Source organism: Ascaphus truei, chromosome 3 (genome assembly GCF_040206685.1).
Source record: "Ascaphus truei isolate aAscTru1 chromosome 3, aAscTru1.hap1, whole genome shotgun sequence".
NCBI classification, from domain to species: Eukaryota; Metazoa; Chordata; class Amphibia; order Anura; family Ascaphidae; genus Ascaphus; species Ascaphus truei.
In genome coordinates, this window is record NC_134485.1 from 413196113 (window position 1) to 413202112 (window position 6000).

A 6000-nucleotide genomic window follows, 5' to 3' on the forward strand; every position below is an offset into this window, starting at 1 on the left:
CGGAGCTAGTGACTGGCCAAAGTCAGGCTCCTGATCCCCTTACTGTGCGACGATAGTTACGGGACAGTTCTATATCAGCGGGAGGCTTGGGACCAGGCCCCGCTGCCAAGTAGCCGCGTGTCTGGGTGGGATCGCCCCGGACACCTACGGGTGACGTCATCTACGCCCACGCCGATCCCTTGTGAAGACAGTTGCAGCACTGGGTACAGGAGTGCCCGGCAGGTAAACTTCAAGTGCACCAACGGTACCATTATTCACTCCGGGACACGGTGGCTGCGCAGTCACACACTCATACATTCATTGATTCACGTGGGGGTGGGGAACGTATCTCAGGAGGGAACTGGACACGGGGTGGGATCACCCAGTGAAGGGAAAGGTAGAGTCAGCGTTCACAGGACGCTGTTAGTAGTGCCTCCTCTAGGAAGGGGGCACCTGTTGATTACGCTGACGGTTGCTATAAGTAAAGCTTATTGGTTAAGGTATTGCTGTGGGTGTGTATTTCATGTACATAAGTTCCTGCGAAGACCCACTTCCCCTAGGGCGGAAGCTATCGCAGGTGGAGGCGCTGCACCAATTTAACACGTATTGTGAATACCCCAGGCTCTCCGTGGCAGAGGCTTAGGCCCTGTGAGCCTACAGGTTATACAGCACATGGTAGTGATCTGTGTTCGATAGGAACCAGGGCTACATATGCAACACTGCACGTTTTATTAATCTATTCTGTGAGTGCAATTCATGCCTTTTGATGCGTGCTGGCATTAAAAACAGATTACACACTATGTCATTTTTTTCCCCACTAGTTAATTTAGCGTTTTTCCCTGCACCTGGAAGGACCGTTAGTGTTTTGGGAGTGTGTATGTTCACCTTCATTCACACATTTATTTGTCACAGAGTGTTTTTCCTGAGGGCGTCTGCGCCTCATTCTCTTCTTTGCTAATATCAGTACGTGCCTGTTCAATTGCTCTACTGAAGTAATAGCAGGAGGATAAGTTATTTTACATAAACTCTGCTTGACTGTCAACGGCTGACGAGCTGTCACAACTGTTCCAATCCTAAGGAATATGAATTTCTTTTTACATTTATGTATTGTACACCTATTTTGCACCATTTAGGCCTTTTTGTGCTTTAATAAAATAAGTCATATCGTATTGTATGTCTTTATTTATATTGCACCAAAAGTGTACTCAGCGCTTCACAAAGAATACAGTACAGGGGATTATAATAATACATTAAGCGCAGCAAAATCAGACAATAGGAAAGGAAATCCCTACCCTGAAGAGCTTACAATCTAAGAGGTATTATGGGAGACTTATAGAGACAGCGGGTGAGGGAGTAAGTGCTGTAGATGGCAGTGCTTGTTCACAATGGGGGGTAGGAGTGACTGTGGGTGTGGGTCAATAGCCATGAGTGCAGGCTATTGGGATGCTTGATTTGTGGGGCGAGTTTTAAGGTTGGTCTTGATTAAATCAGAAGGTTAACACCATTTGCATTGGAGGAGATGGCAGGGATGCCTGAGTGAAAGCAGGTGCGTTTATGTCTGGGTTCAGCATTATATATATATACATACATAGGTGTTATTGAACATCAGGCTTTGTGACCTCACTCTCTTCTACACTCCATTGAAAACAAATGTACTGATGACAAAAACAATGTATTGTTCTATAATGCTTATATTGTATGTGTCTCAGGCACAATAAACACCCCCCACAAACACCCCCCTCACAGAAAAGAGTTTATAAACTATTGTATCTGAAGTTAGTGTTAAATCTTTTACTAGAGTTCTAAATTGCTTATATACCGCCCAGTGGGAACTTGATAGGAAACCACACTCCTGACTATATAGTGTTAGAATTAAAGTGTATTTATGAAGGTCAACGTTTTGGTGTAATAACTTCACCCTCTTCAAGTCCTGATGAAGGTGTAGTTATTAAACCGAAACGTTGACTTTTAATAAATAACTTTTTATTCTCAAACACTGTGTAGTCTGGAGTTCGGTTTTCTATCAAGTTCCCACAATTTTATAGCAGTTTGCATGATCCATTCTCCTGTGATCGATCGGTGAAGATTCGGCTCAGGGATTTACAAAATGGCTGTCAGTGCAGCAGTTGAGGACCAAAGATGCAAAGTTCTGTGGGGAAGATCATGTGACCAGGCAGTCACTAGATACAATTGGTGCACTGCTAGAGAGAGGACAGGGCTCAAAAAGGCGTGTGCTATGTGCTAGAGCCTGTTTCAGGAGAGGAAGGGGATGTAACTTTGTAAATATTTGCTATAGAAACCAAAAATGGTTGTTACATTATAATACATAAAAAATGTAATTCAGAATTGTTTTAAAAAAAATGCTACAAGTTTTTTCTCATAGTACAGAACTGATTTATTAAAATAAACACACGTAGGATATTGCTTAGTCTGCAGCTTTAACATGTCTTTGTAGGACAGCCATTGTGTTTGCTTTGTCTCTCCAATAAAGAAAATATTTCTGCTTTTCAAATAAAAGAAGTTATATATCTCACTGAACGAAATGGAGAGATGGCAATCAAATAGCCTAAATTATTATAAGCACAACACGTCGTCATTGCAAACTCATGAACAGAGAACAATTGATATTTCTGTTGGTTAAGTGATATTATTAATACAAGTTTTGGGCACTTATAAAACATCTGCTGCTTGTTAGCGATTGTTTTCTTTTTTGGAAAATCTCTAAATTATTTTTCCATCCCTAAAATAGATCAAAAAGGCTGCAAAAAAAAAAAAAAAAAACCACACTGGGATTGGCTTTGTTTTGGGTTATGGCAAAAAAAAAAAAAAAAGCAAAACACATAGGGGCCTATGCAGAGAGAAGCGCTATTTCGAAATTCGCCATTTTTTGGAGAAAATCGCGCAGAAAGCAGCAGAAAATGGCGAGTTCCGAAAACTCACCTCACGGCTGGCGAGAACCTCAATCTCGCCAGTTTTAAAAATATCCTAATGCAGAGAGGCGCAAACGGCATCTAGCGGCTGTTCGCGCCAATAAAATGGCGCGATTGTCTCCTTTTTGCCTCGCCAGAAAAAATTGGCAAGAAGCTGCCGCTCGCGGCCATTGCAATGGGAAAAAAAGGCGCGAATTTGTTTTTACACGTTTCTGAAGCGCGCATCTCGCCAATTTAAACTCGCCACACGCATCCATGTTAAACATAGCAGAAGTCGCACTTTTCTGCATATGGAGAATAAAACTCTCCAAAAAAGCTACTTTTTAATAAATTCGCCAATTTTAAAATTCGCTGCTCTCTGCATAGGCCCCATAGGATCTTACGTGTAAAGAAAGAGCTTGTGTAACTGTGAGGAACAGTGTTAAATATTAGCACCCCAGTGATTTAAACAGTATGGTAGGTGGTGTAGCCAGCTGGGAGATGAGTTGTGAATGAGAATCCATGTAGTACAATGAGGGAGAATTCTCCTGTAGGTAAGAATGAAACAGCTGTCTTTGAGAGGGTACACTAATTCTGTATCTTTCTTGTCCCAGGCTGAGCTGTTTAAGCTGATTTATTCAGCAGCCAAAAGCCCTAGGGAAGAAAAATGTGACTCACGGACTGGAGTCACATCTGCATGTCACTACTCAAAATCCTTAGGTTTGGGGGCCCACTCGGATGCCATTTAAACACACTGATGGATATTGTATTTTTTTAAAGGGGCAATTAAAGTGTACTAATGACAGTGACGTGTAAGATGATACATCTGGGTGATTGATGCCTTTTATTCATTTTTTTTTATTACAAAAAATCTGGCACCTATATGTATTTCCACATCATTTTTTAAAGTTATTATGCAATAATGGGGACCAGAGACTGGGGGTTGGACGGTTATTTCCTCTGGCTACTTTTGCACAGTGTTTGCCTTGGTACCGTCTTCACCCCCATCAAACAAACCCCCAATCAAGTTCAGAGACCCCTCAGAAATGCAATTGGTAATTTATTTCCAGAAAACAAGACGTCCGATCTTTAATGTTAGCATGGTGTGACTAGTCTAAGGCTGAGCTTATAGTCAGTGCGATTGTGCTACAAGCACAAATTACATAATGCCTATGAGGCCGCCCCTAGTGCACTCGCATGATGGAGCGCGATGGTTCGAGCACGTTTGAAGAGACAAAAAATTATGTCTTTTCAAGCGCGTCCGCGTCACGCGAGCAGTTCAGCCAATGAGGGCGAACCAGCATTGTGACACTTCACCACGCCTCCCCAATCGCCTGCAGCTCAGTTCACATATCGCTGAGGCTGCAGGTGTGTGCGAGTCCACGTGGTCTGCCTCGCGTGCGCGCGCAGGTATTATAATCTTAGCCTAAGGAAGACAACGAGACTTACAGAAAACGTTACAAAAGGATGTTTTGGGGTCTGCTACGTGAAATGGGACTTTCAGAAAAGATAAGCAGCATGTGAACACTATGCTACAAGACTTGGGCATTTGTAATGAAAAAGGAAAATAAAATATATATTCGATGAGAAAACATGAATATTGTGGTCTCGTCTATTTTTCATGCAGTTTTGTTTTTGTGGGTGCCTTCGGCACTTCTAAATAATGTTAACTTTCGGGAGGGTGTGTGGGGGGGGGGGAGTTCTTTGTTCTTTTACCATAACACAGAATACAGCATGATCCTAAAACAACCAAAGACATGCAAAGACTAAAAACCAGACAGAGCAAATTGCCCTTTGGGCGTAATGTATGCATCTTGTAAAGTTGTAAAGTAGGCGAGGAAGATAATAGGGTTGACAATGCTTGGGAAACAAGGAAGTGTAAGCTGATTAAACGCACAATAAAAGCAAAAGCTTAGAAAGGGGCGTCGGCAACATTTTCCTCTTATCTTCATGTTTGGTCAGACACTTCCTGTTTCAAGGAACACAGGCTTGGAAGCAAAAAAAAAAATGTACGTGTTCAAGCTGAATCATTTCCATAACTATACCCAGTCTGCCTTGAGCAGCTTTATTTTCTAGATTCTTATTCAATAAGATGTGACGCCGCTTTGCAGTGGTGCAGAAGACTGTAGTCCCATTCATTTGAGCTCTTCTCTGACCTTGGGAAGCAGCTTCCCAGCATAATGAGCAGAGCAGTGTATAACGAGGATGCCGTTGCCTATTTCTCATCTGGAAGCAAATACAAATATCACTTGTGAGCATATTCACCTTTCGGACGAGTCTGTATGCTTTTCCCCATTGTCTCTTATCAGTGCTTCCACTGCAGCCAGGGATTCTGGGTAATGACATGCAAATGAGCACTCACAGTGCCACCTTTTACTTCATGTTTATTTTAACATGGCACCCCTATAAGGGTATGCCTGCCGTATTACACAGCTTTCCAGCACAGCCTGGGTTAAAGAAGTGCAAGGCCAGTAACCCTACTCACAGACAGCTGTTTTGACTTGTTGGGTCTCATCAGTGCGAGGCGGGTTATACTGGATTTGCAATGTGAAGTTGGAATACGTTTCAACCACACATTATACAAGTTATGGTGGGTAAAAAAGTGACAACAACCCTCCCCCGCACTGTGTAAAGGAAATAAAAATATCTCTTGTGAGCACATTCACATGTCTCAGACATGTCTGCAGCCCTGCCTTTCCCCATTATCTCTTAGCATACATTGCTTCCCCTGCAGCCATGGATAGAGAATTCTTTCAAGGCAATTTTACTGTAGCGTTAGTGCATTGATTTTAATAAGGAACTGCAGGCACATTGCTGACCCAAAGGAAACACCGTATTGTAGACAAGCAACTGCAATGCTTTGTTCTTTACCATCAAACCCGGTGTTACAAAGAGCAGCTACATGCCACAATCCACATGAACCTGTATTGCTCATGCATCAGCTGTACCCTGCATTACATCTGCTAAGGTCAATTCCTTCAATTACTTTCCAATTTAACCCCTTTACTTCCAGAAGAGCCTGCAATGTACTGATGCATTAATGCTTATTCTAAGTAACACCTTTAGCGTAACATTAATTAATTTATAAAATGTTTTACCAGGAAGTAATACA